The following is a 24,954-nucleotide window of genomic DNA, read 5'->3' on the forward strand; positions in this document are numbered from 1 at the left end:
TGGCAGCTCCCTGTCTAAAACAAACCATAGGAGAAAAGGTACATCTCACACCCATAAGAAGCCTAGTACGTCCCACATCTTTGTCAATTATCTAACTTGTTGCACCTCATCACATAAAGGAATTTTGAAATAATGACAGTTTTGGAGGATTTAGAGTGAGAATTGATAGACTGAAGCCATCTCTCCTTGTACTTTTTTGGGACTAAATTATTTCACCTACCATTTAACCCCCCCCCCCCCTCCAGCATGTTCTCCCTCCTTCACAACATAATTTTAGGCATTACTTCCAGACACTACTGCATCCTTTTTTTCTCCTTCAGTTTATATAATAACTCTGTATTTCTTGTTTACCACATCCCAAGGTCCACTTAAATTCCAGCTTTATAGACTTAGCCTATAAAAAAAGATAATTATCAATACATTCTCAGTGACTTATTGCATGTACTTCTCGTTATCATCCACCTTTCATTCCATTGTGAGGCTATATGGAATTCCTGTCAGTCTCACTGATGTTTTAAGAAACCTGTATCACGATTGCGTTGCTGTATAAGAACAGAAGGAGAGAACAACACTTTCCTTAGTATTCTGACAGGCATCAGACAAAGTTCCATTTTGTCACCATTCATTTTAATATTAGTCATAAATTTCATAATGAGAAAAACTATGGGCAACTCCAATGCAGGTATAGATTTTAATGAGCAATCTACACTTATGGATCTGGCAGAAACACTACAAAGTTACAATTAATGACCGCCACACAGGATGGAATGACCGGTTCTATAGGGCGAATAATAAATAGTGACAAAACAAAAACAAAGGGCACAAAAGTAGAGATGTATATACTTAAATTAATGTGTAACAGAAGGTACTACAAGATGTTGACTAATTTCCATATCTCAGCGACCTTATCTGTAATAATGGCAATGTAAATGCAGACACCACCAGCAGAAGTAGAAAAGCTTCTTCAGTCTGTAAATAATTCACTTCATCTGCTTTGTTGCCCTCAGCAGCTAGCACCCCTTCTCTCAATCACTGTAACATGCTGAATACTGTTGATTACAGAAGAATAGTTCAAATAAAGTAGCCTACATAGTATTTAATGCTGGATATTGCCACTTTTGAAAGGTTAACGGTTACAAACTGAGTAGTCCATGCGCAAGGTAAGCAACATCAAGGATGTGTGAGCATACGAGCGCCGTGGTCTCATGGTTAGCGTGAGCTGCTGTGGTACGAGAGGTCCTTGGTTCAAGTCTTCCCTCGAGTGAAAAGTTTAACTTTTTATTTTCAGACAATTATCAAAGACAGGCACTCACACATAATCAACTTCGCTCTCCAAAATTCCAGGACATGTTCAGATTTGCTTGGACATATGCAGGATTTGACTGTCTACACACGGAAACATTTGAAAACGTAAAAAAACATGTTTTGACAGAGCACAGGGAAAACTGTGCGACTATGAAACTGTTGCATTCATTTGTTGCAGTTTATGTGACAAACTCTTATGTTTTCATCACTTTTTTGGGAGTGATTATCACATCCACAAGAAAACCTAAATTGGGCAACCCATTCGCCAAGAGTGCAAGTTAGGTGGGTTGACAACATATTCCTGTCATGTGACGCACATGCCGTCACCAGTGTCGTATAGAATATATCAGACATGTTTTCCTGTGGAGGAATCAGTTGACCTATGAACTTGTGATCAAATGTTTTCGGTTCCTATTGGAGAGGCACGTCCTTTCGTCTACTAATCGCACGGTTTTGTGGTGCTGTCGCAAAACACAGACACGAAACTTATTACAGTGAACAGAGACGTCAATGAATGAATGGACAGATCGTAACTTTGCGAAAATAAAGAAAGTAAAATATTCACTCAAAGGAAGACTCGAACCAAGGACCTCTCCTTCCGTAGCCTCTCACTCTAATCATGAGACCACGGGGCTCCTCACGTCACAGTGTTCTTGATGTTGCTTATCATGCATATGAACTACTCAGTTTGTATATTTTGCTTATTTTTTCATAGTTCCACAAAACTTCTTCCTGTTTTCTCGATTGATCTGTGTTCAGTTTTTCAAGGCCTATCCACTGTGTTAATTTACAACTAAATCTGAGGGGGGTGCGATGGGGAGGTTCCCTTATTAGTAGCATAACATTTTTCAGGCTGAGCAAAAAACATTACAATTAGACGAGATAGCACAATGAAAGGATGTTCATATTAAACACTTTCTAAAACTGAACTGTACAGTTATCTTACCAATACACCATTGTCAAAGTTAATCATAGTCGAATGCAAATACACAATGTGAAATAATTACAAGATACTGACACTGAGACGATACATGACACATTACATGACATGAGATCTGAATTGGATACGGTACATTTTAGAAGTTGTGTACAATTTATAAGCACAGACTTTCACAGAGCTGTTACACAGTTGCTTGCTCACCTGAGACTGATGAATTTGGGGTGGGGTGGCCTATTTAACGAGTGCCATGCAGATATTTGCTAAGCACAGAAACTACATAATATTTTGGAAATTGGCTAGGTTAGATTTTGCTGTATTGAATGGACTATAAGACTTAACTGTTTTCTGGCCTAAGAAAAGTTTTGAGATTAATGAATTATAAAAGTATATGCAACATCGTTACAATTCCGTGTTCAGAATACACACACTATGAGTATGGCACCCACATTCAAAATAATTTCGGATTATGATAAATTATGCAAAATCTTAATTAGTGACCTAAGTAATTAGTAATGGGTATTATCTGATTTTGAACAAATATAGTAACAAAAGTACCACGTCAAAGGCCAGAATCTAGAAAGCATAAAGGAAAATAAGCAATGGAAAATATGTTGATCTGAACTTTCAGCGCCAGTTATTTTGTAAGTTAATTAGCTTTAGTTAATGCAAATTGTGTTTTCAGAAAGAATGGAGTATCTGCTTTCAAATGAGTAGTCACAATACATTGAATTCTATGGATCTGCCCAAAATGCCTTTCCATTACATACTGGAGTAGAATTTCCAGATATCTAGAATTTTTAACTAAGCGAGTTCGTCATAAAACTAATTGTGTCACTATAGATGGGAACATTGATAGAACCAACTGAATTAACCCCCGTGCTACCAGGATTTTTGTCTCACTGAGTACCACCCGGGTCATGTAGACCCCAAATGATTGACACCGAATATACTGGCAGTGTTTTAATGTACCAAAATTTTAAAAAAATATTTTACAATTGTTCAATGTTACCAGTAATGATCATGTTTTCATAAAATTTATGTTCAAGAAACAAAAAGAAATTTAGATTGGTCTCATGTTGGCATTCAGTGCAAAGTTCATGAATACATTTTAATGTGTTGTAAATACAAAAATGAACAAAACATCATTGGATACAATAGACTCAGATGGAGAAAGCCATAGTTTGAAAATAATAGTTTGAAAAACAGGGAAGATCTACATTTCCGATGTACTTATGGGGTCATATTGCCCCCATTGGTACTAGGAGGGTTAACATATTTGAGTAAATTTTATATATTTTATGTACAACTGCACTGAATATGGAATTCAGTTATTCAAGACAGTAGAAAACATAACAGAAGGAGAAGTTTCTAACTTGTTATGTCTCAAGCCTTCCAACAAATGCCATCTAAATGCACATGGCAATTACACTCTGTAAGTATATCCACAAAGCTTTGGCTGTACTCCCCTACCATCCTACTGATGGCCATATACACATGTGAGACACAGAAAATGTCAGCAAAATCAGCACACACAAGCTCAATGTTTATCACTAACAATACTTGAGGCAGATTTTGAAGATCAGCTATTAAGACCACATTTCAAATGATGAATTGCTGAGAAGAGGTGGTCTATGCAGTCTGTATAAAATTGTGGCTGAAAGAATGGAGCATGTTCTACACATAAAAAATGGAAGAATCCCCTAATAAGGATTGTTATGGAAATGTACGGATGGATACAGAAGTAGAGGAAGAGCTTTTAACACCTAGAAACGAACTTTTGCAAAGGATCTTCAGTGCATGGATACGAACTGGTAGGGAGCTGGAAATGTAGAAACTGACTGAGTACACTGGAGGAAACTTGTTGCCCGATATGCTAAATAGCACTGGACAAACTAAGTCTAAGTAAGTCATTCCATTATTTGTTTTAAATTTCTGCTATATATCGTTCAGAAAAAAAGACATTTGAATCAATGAAGTATTGCTTTACTATGCACATGGTATTGGAGTTATTCAATTGTAAAACATCACCATGTGGTCAGCTATGAGAGATCCTAATCACATTGTCACTAGGTACTTTCAATACTTGCATACAAAATATTTTTGAAGGTCAAAGTCACTTTAAATGCCAAATTTCTTTATTAATACTCTGACACCATCTGAACTACTGAATTACAGATGTACAGGTTTTATTTCTTTTTTATTCATCCTCCCTGTCTCTCTTCCATTTATTCACAGAACAACTTTGTACAGTTGTTAAGGCACTGGAATCTCATTATAGCAGTTCAATTCCCAAACTGGTTATCTAGATTTAGTTTTCTCTTAGTTTCCCAAAATCACTTAAGACAAATTTCAGGATGGTTAGTTAGAAACTGACATGCCTGATATCCTTCCTCATTTTTCCACAATAAGTGCTTGTACACAGTCTGTAATGACTTCATTACCAACTTGATGGCAAACACTAACATTTTTTTCCATTTACTGCACTATTCTCAACCACACATCTGACATACCTGTTATCTTACTTTTGCAATTTACTCCTAAGTTTGAATTGTTTTCTCAATCTTACATTTTTGGTTTTGGTTCAGTACCATTCGGCAGTGAGAGATGAATTAAATGTCTCAGTTGGCACATATTCCCTGGCTGCTCTTTTCCTTTGGCAGGCATTATGTCTGACAAAATTCCATGAATACTTTTTATCTCTTTCACATATCAGTTCCAAAGTGCAGACAAATTTAAAAATCAGTTACGTATTTTTGCACAAAAAATTTCATTTCACTGATAAGAAGATAGTGTTCACCAATTTTACAGATTAAATTTTGAAACTGAATAAATGTATATTACTTATTATCAATAAGTTAAAAATGAGTGCAAACAGATTTCAAGCAGCATAATGTGAGACAATGTTGATGCAAACTATGCTGAAATTTCCAAAATAAATCTTGACTTCTTCAATAAGTGGGCAAATGTGTTGCATAACACCCATATTCAAAAAAGCAGAAATCCAACAAAAATGTGAAAGAAGTGTACATCTGGAACACAATACATCCACTGTAGCACATTCTGCCATGAACAGTGGAAGTGAAGTGAGCAGTATTTGTGAGTCACATGGAAAGAAAATTGCAATGTGATCAAGACAGGACAGGAGAGTTTCCCTACAGAAAGTAAAAGTATGAGACATAACTTCAGGTTTTCCAACTTATGTTAAAGTACAAAAAGTTTCTTCCAACAAGAAAGTCAATATAGATGGTGCATAATTCAGCACTAAACATTATGAAAATGAGCATTAAATTTATTCTGGCAAGATGAGGACACAATATTAATTTACAAGCAAATGGCCAAGGGCAAACTGTAACCACCAAATTTTACAGTAGAAGTCATCATAAAATAAGCAGTACAGTTATATAAGGTGTGACATTCAATTCTGTGACTACGCTGAATCATAGAAAAAATTTATTGTAAATGTCAATCACATCAGCAGTTTCAAAACTAGAAATTCAATGTATATAATTCATGTGTGGCTCATAAATACCAACACCAACAACAGAAAAAAAAAAATTTCAATTACAGCATAGAAGGCCGAAAATAAAAAGTGCCAATGTTTTTGAATCATTAATTACAGAACTGGCTTCTCATGCAGTAGTTATGGAACACTAGAAATCTATGAATAGAATTCATTAATCTGATTACAATATTACACTCTAGAATCATTTCATGACAGAATACAACATAAAGGTGAAGGTGTGGCCATTTACTTCAGGAAACATATGTTAGTCAGCAACACAGAAAGAATGTCAGTATGAGTTGAGTCTTGTGACATAAAGGATTTTGAAACTGTGGTACTGAAAACGATGTTACAAAAAGAATATGTCAAAAGTCATTGACAGTAAACATGAAATATGGCAGGGTCTAAGTTGAAATAATCAAACCAAGCGTATCTGCTTAGCAGAAATGAGGGGCAGTAATCTTGATTCATCCTTGTTTTCCTATTACCTTCACAATTATGTATATTGCTGTTACAATTAAAAGGTACAAAAATATAAACTGTACCCTTCTCCTCTTTCGCTCAATTTCTCAGTCAGCTTTCCAAAAATGTTTTTAATTTTGCTTGACACCCCACAATTCATGTTTCGTATCAGTTTTGTATTTCCATATACTGTCACCTTACTTTATCTCTCTTCCTCACAATTTGTTTCTTGATTCTGTACCTCCAATGATGCCTCAAAATATTTCCTACATTATGTTTCCTTACTCTTTAATCTATTATGTTGTATTCTCTTTTAATTGTCACAGTTACTCTCATATCTTTCCACATAGCCTCTACTTAATCTACTGTAGATATCATTCTTGATGCTTTATACAACGTTTCAAATTTTTCTATGCATTCATCACCTCTGCTGTTGTTAGGTGCTGATCTTATGTAAAACCATTCTCTATAATATTACTGTCCATACACGGTTTTCTTGAACTACAATCTCAACACCCCAAACTCCAGCATCAACTGCGAACTATCACTTATATTCTGCAATGAAACTTGTTCCAGCTTCTTTTCTACACACACCTTTTCCATTATTCCCAAAGGGCATTTCTTGTAGCTAATTCATTTTTTTTTTTTTTTGTTATTTTCAGAAACTTATTTTATATTTTATGTTAACTTTTATCTCCCTGTTCTTACTATCCCTTCCACATATCTTACCCAGTGAGGACATGTGAAACTGTTGACTGTAATCCATCAATCAGATTGGGGCATTTAAGCTCCACAACCCTCTTGTTGCTATTAGAGAGAAGTAAGTTATCTGCCAGCACTAGGTTTCACCATTTCCCTTCACTCCTATCATCATCATCATCATCATCATCATCATCATCATCATCATCATAACCACCACCATCATCACTGACATCATTACAAAACACAGCAACACACAACACACAACACACATTCACCACAAATACAAAGACTACAGTGTTACATTTATAACATAATGCACAAGCTTCACAAAAGAAAGAAACCCAATGGATACAAATAAAGACATTTTTCAGTTTAGGTAGTTGAACCTCTGCAGCATATCCCACAAAAAATTTACATTTTACTATGAAGTTATATTTAGAATGAAATACACTTTCCTAATATTTTCTTAGTAGTAAACAATAACATCTGCAGAGGAATGGAATGCAGATTAAGAATGAAAGAAGGAAGCATGATTAGGGATTAATTTATTACAGTGATCTAGTCATTGGAGATGGAGCACAGGCTCGGACAGTTTAACAATGGGAAAATAAATCAGCCCTGAACGTCTCAAAAAACCATTCCAGCATCAGCTTAATCAAGGAAATTGCAGAAAACATGCATATAAATGGCCAGAATGTGATTTGAACTCTACTCTGACAGAATGTAAGTATAATGAAATGCATCTGGGCCCATCAGAACAAAATAGTGACTCATGTTTCTGTTATATAAGCTGCTACTAACATTCATCATCTTCATCACTCTTTTGAAATACCCTGCTGGATAAAGGCCAACTCTAAATTTTAGCATTATGGTCTTCAACAATATGCATACATGTTGCTCTAGCATGTTTCCGAATGTTCTCTAATTTACCTATCATTCTCAGCCTTTTCTTATATCTTGGAATGAAGCAATGAACTTACTTGTAAAATTACAAGGGAACACAATGGCTGGCCAGTACTACCTTCAGCAGGCAGACCTCTAGTACTTGCTGACAGACACACTTAACAGTACAGAATTGCATTCAGCTTTATGAACCTTTAAGTTTCTTCTTCACAGAACAAAGAAAGGAAGGTTGGAAAGAAGGGACAGGTCACTTAAACCTCCTGAGAGGAACCCACCTGTTGTAAGAATGATGGGAAGCAAAGATAAAGAAGGAGTCACGAAAGAGAAGAGAAGGTCCAAATAAGTACATTGGTAAGCAATGTGTCTGCTTCAGACAGAGTGAGAAATAAAAATGTGTTAATGAGGAAGAGAAATGACAAGTGAAATGATTAGTGTAATTACATGCTAGGGGGGAAAATGGAAAAGAAGACTGGGAAAAAGCAAAAGGAGAGAGAGAGAGAGAGAGAGAGAGAGAGAGAGAGAGAGAGAGATTTGGGGGGGGGGGGGGGGGGGGAGGATGATGGAACCAAATAAAGATAAAATGTGAGACAGTAAATAACTGAGTACATAATAAAATTCTACCAAAGAAAAAACCAGTGATTGTTAACAGAGGTTACGTCAATGAGGTGGTAGAATGCAAGAATATGGGGGAGCCCTAATTCCCATCTCGAGAGTTTAAGGTATCTAGTACTCGGTAGAAGGATCCAAATGGCTCCTGTGGTGTACCAGACACTAAGATCAAATGAGCCACACTGTACAGCATGACTAACAACTGACTACTATGTATCCCCAAGGTACAGTTATTCTGAATCAGTTCATGTTCTCAGCCAGTATAGCAGAGATCATTCCGATATAAAAAGGGATGATGTAAACACATGTTAGTTGGTAAACAGTACACATGATTTCACATGTTGCTTTGCATTTAAAGTTGTGGTATTTACCAGTGGTGGGGATGGAGTACATTGCAGTATGAACAAAACATTCTTGGTTTGTCTACCATCCATCCCCATTTTCATTATAGTCTCTGCCCCTCTCTGTTCCCTGTTTCATAGTTATTTTCCCACATCAATATCCACAAACATCTTCACAGCACCGTACTCCCTTCCCACTTAGGCAGTGAAATTTTAAATGACAATTCAACACTTCTGGGCCTGGTATATACAGATTTCATATTCAAGGCATCTTCCTTTTTGTCATACACACTAATGAAGCACTTAATATTTGTAACGGCCACCAGCAAAGCTTTTAAACACAGTGACTGTTTCTGCTTCTTACTTCCAGACCTACATGGAAATCACAATTTTTTCATGCCACTTCATGTATTCTACCTGTGACCAACTCCAGGCTATCTGAGTTTTAACATTTATTTCCATCTCCTACTTTTGTACTATGTATTGATGTCCTGTTTATCCTTGACAATGAATTCCATGAAAACTACCTTCTAGCATCACAGTACTGTGGCTGTAATGTGTATTGTGATCCACAATAGCAGAAACAAACAAAAATTATCTTGAAAAATGCTGGATTTTAAGTGTGCTATTGGCAGTACTAGTTGCCATTTGATCCACTGATAAAGGAAGGAAGCAAGATTGGGTATAATGCGCCGTTGACATTGAGGTCATTAGAGACTGAGCACATGCTTGGATTGGCTCAATGTTGGGGAAGGAAATTGGCCATGCCTTTCAGAGGAATCATTCCAGCATTTTCCTAAAGCGATTTAAGGAAATCACAGAAAACCTAAATCTGGATGGCCGAACATTTGTTTGAACTGTAGTCCTCCCGAATGTGAGTCCAATGTGCTAACTACTGTGCCACCTCACTCGGTATTCATTAATAAACACTGCATTAAGTAATACAAAGATAATTAGATAAACAGCAGATAGTTTGCTTATAATAATCAACTCAAACTAACACTGTTGCTGTACAGTTTTCATCTTAAAGTTTGTATAATGACTTGCTTGGAATTGTTGGATGGCTTAGCGATAAAAAGATTAGATAACATTAGGACAGATCTCCATGGACAATCTCATAGACAAAATTACATACACACAGACATAAAGGTTGGTGGATAACAGTCAGCCACAAATGCTTTTAAATTGCTTTATTTCAGTCCCATAACTGGTTTTGGGCTACCATGCCCACTGCCAAATGGCTAACATTTCTAGTCATATTGCTGTTTTGATTAGCAGCATGTCATCTGCTCGTACAGTGCACAAGAATATTTTAATATTTAGAGTCACTTTATCTGTTGTTTCACTGATAAAAACATGACTCTGTGCTTACATTCCTTTAGATATAAGGTGAAATAGTTTTAAACACTTAACATGTGTTCCAGAGAATAGCAACTAGTTTTTTTATGGTCCTGATGCTTATCAGAGATGATGTACACGGTGTTTTGTTGCAAAGAGCACACACATTGTAAATACACTACTGTGATACACTTCACAATACTTCATAGTATTCTTAATAACTGTTATGGAGTTGCACATGAGCTTTAAACTGTTAAGGAGTCACACATTTTCTTTACACTCGATTGATGTTTTTGTTTACGGTGCAAAAGGTATCCATTAAACAAAGATATAATTCATTACCTATTGAGCACAGATGATGTGTGTGATGTGTAACACAGGTGAGGTATAATATAGGGTGTTGTCATGACATCATGAACTTGAAGCTAACGTCCGTCATCTTAGTAGCACCAAACATTAGCTTCTGGTGGAAGTATTCTGATACAAAAAATATCAAAAAATATCAGCTTGCATCATTTACAAGTATACTAGTTGGTCTAATTATAGTCTAAAGTGTCACATTTCCTTCAAGCTGTATTTTCTTTTGTGTATATGAATCTTAGTTGTGCTGGTTACTTTTACTGTAGTGATTTTATTTCTGTTATTTTACTTTAGATTTCCTGTCACTACAACTTGAAGAGCACTCTGGATGAGAACTGCGAGAAGGAAATATTGCAAACCATCCAGACATAGTAAAATATGTTCTCAGCATTTTCAGGAAGAGGACATAGACAGAACATCAGTTTTGTAGTTTTTTATTAAAGAAATTGCAGGATTACAAAAGCAGCCTTTTCACATCACATAATTCACTTCTCTGTTATACAAAATGTGTAACAAAAAGGAATTTACATTCAAGAGGCCAAATGCATCATATTAATGGACCAAATATGCCTTTAAGATCAGAAAAACACCTGAAAATGTCTTTCTGACACTGTGTTATAGAAAAAATTTGTGGAGTCGATAGTTACAATGCCACAACATAGGTGCACACTCTCGCAAGTTGGTACTATGAGAGAAGACTAACTACGCCGACCATGGTGTTCTCTGGCCGATGCTGTGGAGCTCAGTGAGTGCCATCTTGATTTCTGCCTCGTCATTAACAGCAGATGGCCTGGAAATATCGCTTCTACTACAGAGTGGGCTAGCTTGCTATTGACACTTTGTATTAGTTACGTTCAGTTAAAATTCGGACAGAAATGAGTATTTGTTAGTTTTGAGATTATACAGAACAGCCATCCTAACGTCACAGGATTAGACATGGTCTATGGCTTCACACCTGCTCATCCTAGCCAAAGTTATGTACGCATTTGATATTTACTTGTGTTTTGGACTCTATTAAAAGTGTTAAAGTTATACGCAGTACCAAAGCACTTCACCTCTCCTGCTCCTACTTGCTTCCTTCACTCTTGGCCTATATTATAGAAGCAGTTCACAGGAGCAGACCCACACACCACCTGTCCAGGTGGGATAAAAAAAAATCACAGTAACATTTACTATTTAAAACAATTTTTCCATGAACACAACAGAAATTAAGAACAGGAAGCAATTGTAAATAGCAGTCTGGTAACTTTTAAGTGCTACTTACATGGCGGCACCAGCTTCAAAGCAGTTTATCTTGTGTGTCTGTAGTGCCACTTCCCCTTATTATACCTCCATGGCAACATGTTAAGAACAGAAACATGCTTGTACTCCAAGAGTGAACTTATTTTTAAAGGACTATAGAAAGGTTGTTTTCATTTTATTTTCAACAACAACTCATAGCAGAAATTTTGATGAAAGATCATAAAGTTATCAGACTGCATAGTATAAATTAAGACATATGTACACACATTTATCTACACAGACTTTTTGGTGATAACAATAGTTTATAAGTTAGTTTGAGGAAATACAAAATTAAAAAGGTGAATGGTAGGATGAAGGCAACGCAGTTGCTTAACGTTGGAGTAAAGATTTATATAACTTTATACTGACATCATAAATAGGTTGTTTCAATTTTTCTCAAGTTACATAGTAGTATGTATTAGAAGCTGATAAAATGTTTACAAAAAATGTTATTAGGCTAACCTCAGTGTGTCTGTTGTTTCTCTTTGTTTTCTATAGCAGGAGTTAGAATGTTATGTATTGTTGGTGGTTTTCTATTGCAGTGAGGATATTCTTGTGCAGATTTTTGACTGTTTGAGGTCTATGCTGTGTTTACTTTGTGTGAACAGTCCAAGGAAATTATGTAGAAATTGTTTGTTAGCTAGTTCCAGTCTGTCATTTAGAATGCATTGAGGTGAACTGAAGGTGTGAATATATCTTTCTAGTTCCTCCAAGAGATCCATTTTATTACCTTTATTAATAGTATGTAATATGTTCAAATGTGTGATATCTTATGGGACTTAACTGCTAAGGTCATCAGTCCCTAAGCTTACACACTACTTAACCTAAATTATCCTAAGGACAAACACACACACCCATGCCCGAGGGAGGGCTCGAACCTCTGCCAGGACCAGCCCTCCAAGTTATTTTTAATGCTAGAAACAGACTGTTTACGTTGTTCCATATGAGTGCCTATTGCAGATTTATTTAAATTTTATAGTCTAAAGACATCCATGTGTTAACAGTATCTCATCTCAAAGCTTCTGCTGATCTGGCCAAGATATAAGCTTGGGCAATTGTTACAAGCAATTTGTAGGTTCCTGATTTTTCGAGGCCTAGATTGGTAATTTTGTTGCTATGGATCATTTTTTGTTGCACAGTGTTATTGGTGTGAAATCTGATTTGAACTCTTATCCATCAGAAAAGATTTGCGACTTGCTACGAGATTGTTCCTAGAAAGGGAATGCATACGAACTGTTATTTTTCTGCTGGTGGTTGTGAATTAACTGCAAGTAATTTTCTATTTTTAATTTTATTATACAGGCATTCAATTATTTGTGGGTCATAACCATTATATTTAGCTGCAGTTTTGGATTTATTTTTCCTTGGCAAATGAACTGAGGGGCATTTTAATTATACAGTTTAAATAGACCTGAAATAGACAGATTCTGCACTGTGGCATGAAGAACTACTTATAATTACATCTTTGGTCGCGGGTTTTCTATGAATTTCAGAATCATGCTTATGATTCAGCTTTTTTTTTTTTATTCTAATATAAAGGAAACTGATACCCTTATCTGTCTGATGTTCAATGGTGAATTTGAAGTTAGGTGCACGTCCCTCATGGCATTTGATAATGATTCTATTTCATTTACTGTATCATTGAAAATGATGTTTGTCTCTCCAAGATGCCTTTTGTAATAAATAAGTTTATCTCTTAATTCTTTCACTGCTACAGAAATGCTCTGCTTTCCATGCTGAGAGTAATTTTGTTATGGCTGTACTGCTTGCCATATGCTGGTGTTTATGCTAGAGACAGCATTCCCACCGATACGTAATACTTATCATTCAATTTTCTGAAAATAAGAAACGAATTTCTTTTTCTAATCCCTCGCACTTACTGCAGTGCACCAAATTAAGTAAAACATTGCACAAAATTTTAAGAGTTTGTAGAGATAAAAATGCATTCTGCAAACTTTGTGTATGGTTGACTTTAGCTCATACATTGCAGTGAATGAAACATTGATAGGGTATAAAATTTTATTTAAAATCGAGAGCAGAATGATATATCATTTCATTCTTGAGTTACTGGGTTTTATATCTGATGGACAAATGCACACAACACACCCATTCTCTCCCTTACACATCACGAACCGTGTGGTCGTAACAGTCATCATATCTTATAAAAGATTAAAGATATCGAAACAAAGGATTTTACACATGATAGCACACAATGAGGCACACATGTTGTATGATAAATACTCAAAACTTTTTTATCTGCCAAGATATGGAAGTAACTTGTCTGCAGCACATCCACAGCACCTGGAGAATGGTGTAGCAGGACATGTATACATGTCCATAGCATCTGGGGAATGCTGTAGCATTACATATACATCCATAGCAGTGAAAGGGTGAAATGGGTATTGGTCCTGAGAAACTTATTTTCCAAATGGTTGATATAAATATCATCTAAAAGACCTGTATGACTGCTTTAAATTGCTAGACCATCTGGCTGTATATAGATCATCTTGCTGAATGGGAAATAGAATGAATTCTAATGTCTTTATATCTAAAGCTCTTTTTTATTTTTTTGAACTGAACTTCAAGGCCAGGTATGCATGTACAAATTAACAATGTCCAGGGATGCAAATCTTAACATTGTCTGGTATGTGAACATGAGTGATGTCATCAATAAGTTCTTGGGGATTTTTTTTTTTTTTTTTTTTGGCAAAGACGTCTTCAACTGTGTAAAAGTTGGGGGTATCTTTAAGCTTCTTAGAGATGTAATACACAGGGCTGTACCTTGAATCAACACTGGGATGTATTGGGCAACGATGTTTATGAATGGTGGGCTGAAAGCTTAGGTAGTAAGGGGTTCCTGAAAATGTTACATTACACATCAGCATCTAATAAAAGGTAATCAGAATTCTTAATTAATTTCCTAAGCTGAGCTTGATATTTAGGTTTAGTGTCCATCTACAGTTCTTTTGTTATTCTGAAGAAAGAATTGTGGGGTTTTGCTGATGTAATCTTCTTCATACACAACTAATGCAGTGTTACTGTTATCTGTCTTAACAACAAGGGATTTGTTGTTAGCAATTTTTTTGTTAATTTTTCTGGGTATTTTTTAATCAGTTTTCCCAGAGTTGTGCAATGATTGTAGATTTCCTGCAATAATTTGTTTAGCTTCTAAATTTACAGCATCTTGTTCACTTGGGCTGAGTCTGGCTGGGTCACATGTAATTCTCAAACATATTCTCAGTTTGAATATAATGAATTTCCTTGAGACAAAGAAGCTGCTGTCCAGGCATCAGCATGGCTTTAGAACGCAACTCGCCCTTTTTTCACATGATATCTTGCGAACCATGGATGAAGGGTATCACACAGATGCCATATTCCTTGACTTACGGAAAGCGTTTGACTCAGTGCCCCACTTCAGACTCCTAACTAAGGTACAAGCATATGGGATTGGTTCCCAAATATGTGAGTGGCTCGAAGACTTCTTGAGTAATAGAACCCAGTACGGTGTCCTCGATGGTGAGTGTTCATCGGAGGTGAGGGTATCATCTGGAGTGCCCCAGGAAAGTGTGGTAGGTCCGTTGTTGTTTTCCATCTACATAAATGATATTTTGGATAAGGTGGATAGCAATGTGCGGCTGTTTGCTGATGATGCTGTGGTGTATGGGAAGGTGTCGTCGTCGAATGACTGTAGGAGGATACAAGATGACTTGGACAGGATTTGTGATTGGTGTAAGGAATGTCAGCTAACTCTAAATATAGGTAAATGTAAATTAATGCACATGAATAGGAAAAAAAATCCCGTAATGTTTGAATACTCCATTAGTAGTGTAGCGCTTGACACAGTCATGTCGATTAAATATTTGGGCCTAACACTGCAGAGCGATATGAAGTGGAACAAACATGTAATGGAAGTTGTGGGGAAGGCGGATAGTCGTCTTCGGTTCATTGGTAGAATTTTGGAAAGATGTGGTTCATCTGTAAAGGAGACCGCTTATAAAACACTAATACGACCTATTCTTGAGTACTGCTCGAGCATTTGGGATCCCTATCAGGTCAGATTGAGGGAGGACATAGAAGCAATTCAGAGGCAGGCTGCTAGATTTGTTACTGGTAGGTTTGATCATCAAGCGAGTGTTACGGAAATGCTTGAGGAAATCGGGTGGGAGTCTCTAGAGGAAAAGGGGTGCTTTTTTCATGAATCACTACTGAGGAAATTTAGAGAACCAGCATTTGAGGCTGACTGCAGTACAATTTTACTGCCGCCAACTTACATTTCGCGGAAAGACCACAAAGATAAGATCAGAGAGATTAGGGCTCGTACAGAGGCATATAGGCAGTCATTTTTCCCTCGTTCTGTTTGGGAGTGGAACAGGGAGAGAAGATGCTAGTTGTGGTACGAGGTACCCTCCACCACGCACCGTATGGTGGATTGCAGAGTATGTATGTAGATGTAGATGTAGAATTTTTGTGTTGACAATAAATTCTTTGACATTTTGTCATCGAGTTTTAGTCCAGTGTTATGCCTGAGACCTTTATTCAGTAAACTAAGTACATCTTCATCAAATGAAATAATGGTGGTGTTTACTACTCTATCACAAAATTCGATGTCTGGGGTTTAAGGGGAGTCAGTAGGATAATGTGTTAATTTTGATGTAAGTGGCTGGATTTTCTTTTTATGTATTATGGAGGTGGTTAGCTGTTCTTTGCTTATTTGTCTACTGATCTTATCTAAGATGTGCAAGAATTCTGTAGGAGGAATCCGATTGTGGAGATCGAGATGCAGTTTATAAATTTATTTATTAAGAGTGTCTTTTTGTTTGAGGGAGGGATTTGATTTCAGTTGGTAACCACATTACTATGCACATACACTTGGCCATTTGTACAACAGATTTACTCTAACTGTTAGTGTTAATGTTTACATAGTCAGGGATTACATTAAAAGCTAGAGAGGCCTTGTTAAACTTTAGAGCTTGACCTGTCTTAATAAGCTTCACTTCGCAGTTTTTGAATGTATAAACAGTTTGGAATGCGACACAAATAATTTATTGCCTATACAATAAAATTACAAACATAAAATTACCTGCAATAAATTCACAACCACCAGCAGAAAAGGAACTATTTGCCTGTATTCACTTCCTAGACATAATCTTGTGGCAAATTGTAAATCTTTTCCGAAAGACAGAAGTTCAAATAAATTTCCACACCAATGAAACTGTGCAACAAAACATAACCCACAGCACCATAATCACCAGCCTAACCCACAAAAAATCTGGAATTTACAAAATTGTTTGTAACAATTGCCCAGCTTCTATCTTAGCCACACCAGCAAAAGCTTAAATATATTCACACTCTGAACACATGGATGCCTTTAGACTAAAAACTTTAAATAAATCTGCAATAGCCACTCACATGTATTAACATAAACTTCAAGGTATTACATACTAGTAATAAAAACAAGAAAATGGACCTCTTGGAGGAACTAGAAATATATATTCACATCCTCAGTTCACCTGAAAGCATTCTAAATGAGCAAATGGAGCTAGCTAACAAACAATTTCTACATAATTTCCTTAGAAAACAGAAAGAGAACCGATACCAAAATCAACACACTCAGAGTAGTCTAATAACAATTTTTCTTTATTTCAACACTTCCTAAAACATATACTATGTCACTTGAAAAAAATACGAAACAACCTATTTGTGCTGTCAATATAAAGTTACGCAAATCTGAACTCCAATATTAAGCAAATGTGTTGCCTTCATCCTACCCTCCACCTTTTTAACTTTTGTATTTTCCTAAACTAACCATAAACTGTAATGAGCATCAAAAAGTCCTGTACATATACATGTGTGTAATTCATACTATGCAATCTGAAGACTTATACTTTGATAAAATTTCTGCTAGCAGTTGTTGGGAAAAAAAGCAACATTTCATATAGCCTTTAACAACAAGTTGAATCTCAAGAGTACAAGCATTTTTCTGTTATTAACATGTTGCACATCCCGCATGTCTTCTTTGCTTGGTTTACATCGGTGCTCAATAGGAAATGAATTATATCTTCATATCTATACTTAATGGATACTCTTTGCACTGTAACCAGAAACACTGATCGAGTTTAAAGACAAGTGTGAATAACTGTCATTAAGAATATTATGAAGTGTGCCACAGCAACATATTTACAATTTGTGTGCTGTTTGCAATGCAACAGCATACACATTTCCTTTGATGACCATCAGGACCACAACAAAACTAGTTGCTATCTACTGGAACACATGTAAGAGTATATCTAAGCAATTGAAAGAACATGCGCATGTTTTTTGAAACAATATGTAAAGTGGCTCTAAATATTCAAATATTCTCATGCAGAGTAGGAGCAGATGACACGCTGCTAACCAAAACATCAATGAAGTTGTAAATGTTAGCCATCTGTCAATAAGCACGATAGCCTGAAACCAATTGAAATAAAACAATTTAATAACATTTGTGGCTCATTGCATTATTCACATACAGTCATTAATAGCTGAAGAATTCACACGATCCAACATGGATAAAATAACATTACAAACATGAAAGTTGACAATATAAATGGATAGATAAAAAAAATCTACTCACCAAGCAGCAGCAGGAAAACACACACACAAAAAGGTGTAACTTTTACAAGCTTTCTGAACCAGTGGCTCCTTCTTCTGGCAGAAGAGTTGAGGGGGAAGGAAGAGGGTTGAAGGAAAGGACTTGAGAGGTTTAGGGAAATGGGTACAGTTCAGAAAAGTCACCTAGAAGCTCAGATCAGGGAACACTTACCAGACGGGATAGGACTGCACCGTACAAGATTTGAAAACCTGAGAGCTTAAAGGTGGAAGACAGGGTAATATGCAAGCCAGAGATTACTAATAAAACATCATGCATTGGTTAATAAGAGTGAAAAGCTAACTGCATTGTATGTATCAGAGGTAGGAGGGGGAATGGCAAAAAATTGACAGGTCAGAAAATGAAAGATGTAGCAAACTAAAATCGAGTGAAGAAAGAAGTAGGTACTGTGAAGAAATATTGAGATGGAAGGAATAAATGCAAATTAAGGACAGGTTGATGGCGAGAAGCAAGGACATGTTGTAGCGCTAGTTCGCACCCGTGAAGTTCTGAAAAACTGGTGTCTGCGGGAAGAACCCAGACAGCACGTGTGGCGAAACAGGGACAGAGGTCATGAATGTCATGTTGTAGAGCATGCTCTGCAACAGGATATTGTGTGTTGCCTGTACACACCCTCTGTCTATGCCCATTCATCCTGACTGATAACTGGACGGCAGTCATGTCAATGTAAAAGACAGAACAGTGTTTACATAACGGCTGGTATATGACACGTGTCATTACACAGGTGGCTCTCCCTTGATAGTACATATTTTGTCAGTTACAGGACTGGAATAGATGATGGCAGGATGGTGCATACGGCAAGTCCTGCGGTGGGGGTGGTCACATGGGTAGGAGCCACAGGGTAGGGAAATAGGTGCACAAGGAGCATTCCAGCCCTGTAACTGGCAAAATATACACTATCAAAGGGAGAGCCACCTGTGCAATGACACATGTCATACACCAGTTGTTATACAAACATCATTCAGCCTTTTAAATAAGCATGACTACCAACCAGTTATCAGTAAGGATGAATGGGCATAGGTAGAGGATGTATACTGGTAACATACAATATCCTGTTGCAGAGCATCCTCTACAACATGACAGTCATGACCTTTGTGCCTGTTTCACAACATGTGCCATCTGGGTTCTTCCCCAAGACACCAGTTTCTCAGAACAGGTGCAAACTAGTGCTACAACATGTCCTTGGTTCTCGCCCTCAACCTGGCCTTAATTTACGTTAATTCCTTCCATCTCAATATTTCGCCACAGTAACTATTCCTTCCTTCATGCCTTTTAAGTTCTCTGCATCTTTCATTTTCTGACCTCAGAGGTTTTCAAATCTCGTCTGGTGCAGTCCCTAATAATCAGTGTTTCTTTCTCATCCCGTTCATTAAGTCTCCCCTGACCCGGGGTTCCAGGGGACTTTTCTGAACTGTACCCCTTTCCCTAAACCTCTCCAGTCCCTTTCCTTGATCCCTCTTCCTTCCCCTGCAACTCTTCAGCCAGACAAAGAAGCCACAGACTCCAAAACCGAGTAGATTTTTTATCCATCCATTTATATTATAGTGTCAAACATGAAAGTTGGTATCAAAACCACATTTATTGTAAAATGTCCTTTCCTTCTTCCAACATGGGGACTGCTGCTTGCAGTTAGTTTTTATCAGCATACAGTTTAACGTAGAATCCTAAACATCCTAGTACATTTTCACGTACTCAAGTTACCAGAAGTGAAGGACGCAAGAATTGATGGGAAAAATTCTAGCACTAAGCACCAGTCAAACTGCATATCTCTTTAATGAATAGTATTTATAAGATTCAGCTTTGGGCTCTACTGCACACTCTCTCTGCACATTATGGCTCATATGCTTGACTTAAAATACTATTTGTTTTTAAAAATGATGGGAAACTGTAAGTCCAAACTTCATCATGAAAGATGTATTCTCTTTGACTATTTCACAGTCTTATTGAGAGACATTAATATTTCATGTACTTGATTGAAAATTGAAGTTCCAAAAGAAATTATATGCCTCCCCTTTTGATTAACTAATTTATATCCTTACAAAATTCTGGAAACTCTGGATGCTATTTCATTTATGGAGACCATCATTGTATCGAACTGCTCATCTCCATTCATCAAAAATGAAAGGAGAATCTAACACCACATCTACAAAAATATCTCAATGTAGTTTCATTAAATACAAACTACAGAAATACTGTGTATGTTAGGAGGTACACATCCTTCTGTCTCCAATTTCTATCTGATGTCAGTCGCTCAGGGAAAGTATCTCATTGTTAAAATAACTTGGAAACACATACATGTACTGAAATGATGAGGTCATTTGATATGGAGCAGAGGCTTAGACTGGGGAAGAACATGGAAGGAATTTGCTTTTCAAAGGAAACAAGGCAGCTGTTCCCCAGAATGTGAGTCCAGTGTTTTATCACTTTGTTACCTAGCTCAGCATATGGTTAAAATACTGAGATAAACTTATAGCACCACTCTTCCACTCAGATCCATGGATTAAGATATTGCTGCAATTACTGAATTTCAAAGTTGTCTTTGTGAAACCCCCTACAGTCTGACAAGAGTGACAAGGGGCAAGGTGGACAATGAGGAGGGCAAATGAGGAAGAGAGATGTTCACTGCTGACCCCTGAAGCAACTGAAAAAGCAGACCAACACAAAATGGACCAAATTAAAATTAAAAAGAATAATATTCATCATTTTGATTTGCAGCTCCTTGTGTTGGCCGTGTTTGTGGTTAAAATTGTTTGATGTGAGGTCTGCCAGTTATGCAAAACACTGTTTTTTCTCAGTACCCAAACATGTTTGGGCACCACTGTGCCATTATCAGTGGGTTTTCATTTTTATTTATTCTGTAATGTGAACATTTTTGTTAAATGATTATAAAATTATGTGCATCTTTAGTTCAAACATTAGATCATTTCTTTTTGTAAATACCTTTACATTTGGTGTCCATGAATTTTTTGGATCACTTGTGTTAATTACTACAGGTAGCTTGTCATCTGCAACAAAATGATTTTTATGAGAAAGTTTTTTGCTGGGGTTAACCTACCTTCTAGAATGTAATTTAGTTTGTCGCGATGTTTTCGCACCTATATTCTTTTTTACTTACGTTTTCATGTGGCATGCACTTCCATTTTCCACATCATGCTGAGGTGTTGTGATGCACATGTAACTACAACAAGTATTTTCCACAAGTAACGTAGTAAAACCCTTTTCACTTCACCAAAACATAGTGTGATTGTGATTTGTTGTGTGTCCCAGCCTAGTCAGTGTTCATTTGTTCACCAGAGAGTTCGGCGCCAAATTTGAATTTTGTTTGCATTTTAACTTTGTGTGTGTGTGCATGTGTGTGTGTGTTTTCTGTGCACTTCTTAGCTGTGTGTGTTGTCTTTTATATGGTATTCCTTTTGTGTGTAGATGGTGCGTCTTTCCAGATTTTAGTGTAGAGACACACACACACACACACACACACACACACACACACACACACACACACACACACAAAGATAAAATGCAAACAAAATTCAAATTTGGCACAAAACTCTCTGGTGAACAAATGAACAGTGACTGGGCTGGGACACACAACAAACCATAATCACACTTTGTTTTGGTGAAGTGAAAAGTGTTTTACTATGTTATTTGTGGAAAATACTTGTTGTAGTTACGTGTGCATCACAACACCTCAGCATGATGTGGAGAATGGAAGTGCTTGCCACAGTAAAACGTAAGTAAAAATGAATATAGGCGTGAAAACATCGCGACAAACTAAATTACATTCTAGAAGATAGGTTAACCACCTACAAAAAACTTTCTAACCAACATCGTTTGGTTGCCAATGACAAGCTACTCTTAGTAATTAACACATAAGTGACCCAAAAAATTCATGCCACACCAAATGTATTTACAAAAATAAACGATCCAATGTTTGAACTAAAGATGCACATAATTTTATAATCATTTAACAAAAATGTTCACATTACAGAATAAATAAAAACGAAAACCTACTGATGATGGCACAGTGGTGCCGAAATATGTTTGGGTACTGAGAAAAAACTGTGTTTTGCATAACTGGTGGACCTCACATGCAACAAAAAGAATAATAATCTAGTACACAATTTAAATAATGTATTTGCAACACTAGAAGTAGTTTTAGACTCATGGAAATAGTGTGCAACATTACCAACTTATGTAAAGTTCCACCAAGAATGGCAGTACTGTGTCACGAACTCTACAGTGCCTTTATTAACACATTTAACTGAATACTTCACAAATAGCAGTTTCAATAGAATAGAATAGAATATTTTTACTAGCCTTTCAGTATTTTTCATACAATTGGCTTTGTCAAAGTTTACAGAGGGTTTTAGTTTCAGTACGATATTCAAATAGTTATACAAAGGGGAGAAAAGGAACTAAAGACCTTTTCTTCAGCATTATGTAAAACAATGTTTTATATAATAATTAAATACACACATAAGAAAAGAATCACAGTAAATAACTAGCTTATATAATATCAAAACATTTTCTTCATAACTTAAGTAAAACATATATTTTGATGATTAGTTTCTAAGAATTCTTCAGTTGTATAGAATTCGTTGTTTTTTAGCCAGGTTTGCAATGTATTCTTATATTTATTTATTGGTACTGTATGAGCTGAGCATGGTAACTTATTGAAAAATTTCATGCTGAAGTACTTATAGTTATTATGGACTACAGCAATTCTTGTGAAAGGCAAATCCAGCAGGTGACTGTTTCTTGTACTGTGTGCATGCACATCACATCTCATGTTCAATTTTTTCAGATTTTCTCTGGCATATATTAAACAGTTATATATGTACATGCTTGGCACTGTCATTACGCCAAGAGATTTAAAATAATTTCTGCAGGACTCTCTGGGTGCTAACCCTTCCATGCACCTGATTGCTTTCTTCTGCCATCTGAAAATACATTCAGCCCCTGGGGAGTTACCCCAAAGCAATATTCCATATTGCAGTTGGGAATGATAAAAAGCATAGTATGAGTGGAGTAGCAATTGCTTGCTCACACTGTTTCTTAATTTATACAATAAGAAAAGTACTCATGCTAGTTTACTACATAGATAATTGGTGTGTCCTCCCATGAGAGCTTTTGGTCTATGATTAGTCCAAGTAATTCCACTGTTTTGTTTTCATTTTTACTTACTTTGAGATTAAATATTATTTCTACTGTTTTTGTTTGATTTATGCACAGCTGGTTAGCCTGACACCAGTAATTAGCCATTTGCATCATTTCTCTATTTTTGTCCAGTACACTCTGTAAGTTCTCTCCTGTACTTATTAATGTCATATCGTCAGCATATAGTATGTTCTTACACAGTATGTAATTCGAGAAGTCATTAACATAGACAATGAACAGAAAAGGTCCAAGAACAGAGCCTCGGGGTATGCCTCTTTCTATAGGGAGTATTTCTGACCTCAGCTTATTTGCATACACAAGTTGTAACCTATTGCTTAGATAAGATTTGAATAGATGGAGTGTATCATCTTCAATGGCATAGTATTTTAACTTTTTGATGAGTATGTCATGTGACACCGAGTCAAATGCTTTACTTAGGTCAATAAGTGTTCCAGACATTGATACCCTGTTTTCACACCCTCCATAAACATTGTTCACCAAAGCTTCTACTGCTTTTACAGTTGATAGGTGTGACCTGAAGCCAAACTGTTGTTCATTTAAAATTTTGTTGGTTTCAAAATAGCTGTACATCTGCTTATGCACACAATTTTCAACTAACTTGGATATGATTGGTACTATTGAAATGGGTCTGTAGTTATTTGGGAGGTTTCTTTCACCTTTTTTATACATAGGCAATGTAACTGTGAGCTTAAGACAGTCGGGGAATATTCCTTCATCAAGTACTCTGTTTGATAGTGAGAGAAGTGGTATTTTAATTTCTTTTGCTATACATTTTATGATGAGATTACTGAGTCCATAATAGTCTTCTGTTTTGGAATTACTTAATTTGTTTATTGACTTATGAATATCATTTAATGTAATTCGGGTCCAAGTGAACTTCTCACTTCTTGTCTGTTTTGCACAAGTGAGCAATGCTTCAGCATCAGAGGCAGAATTGATGGGTGGGGTAGTGACGCTATTTACAAAATATTCATTGAGAATATTGCAGTCAACAGGGATACTCCTTTCTTTAGTGGTATTATTAATTTCCCTTTTAATGACAGTCCAGGCAGCTTTACATATATTTTTAGAATTTAAAATATATTCATCATTTGCACAGCACTTAGCATTTTTTATTTCTAATCTGTAAAGGTTTCTCATTTTAGTGTAATTTTCCTTGTCCCTATCACTGTTATGAGATTTGTCTTTCATAATCATCAGTAGTATTCTGAGTTTGTTAAGTTGTGGGGTGTACCACTTGTTAGTATTTTGTTGCTTATGAGTAATATTACTCTTGTACCTTTTGGTTACCAAGGGGCATGTCATTTCTACTATATGCTTGATCTCTGTCAGGAAAATGGAAAAACATTTATTAATCGTTTTCTTGTTATCCATTACATGAGTC

General features: G+C 36.3%; 1 protein-coding gene across 11 annotated transcripts in view; it reads right to left on the minus strand.

Annotated features, from left to right (window-relative positions):
* LOC126247986 (serine/arginine repetitive matrix protein 2-like) overlaps positions 1-24,954 on the minus strand; it is a 162,863-nt gene that overhangs the window by 85,205 nt on the left and 52,704 nt on the right. The window lies entirely within an intron of this gene.

The sequence above is a fragment of the Schistocerca nitens genome, chromosome 3 (assembly GCF_023898315.1).
Source record: "Schistocerca nitens isolate TAMUIC-IGC-003100 chromosome 3, iqSchNite1.1, whole genome shotgun sequence".
Lineage (NCBI taxonomy): Eukaryota > Metazoa > Arthropoda > Insecta > Orthoptera > Acrididae > Schistocerca > Schistocerca nitens.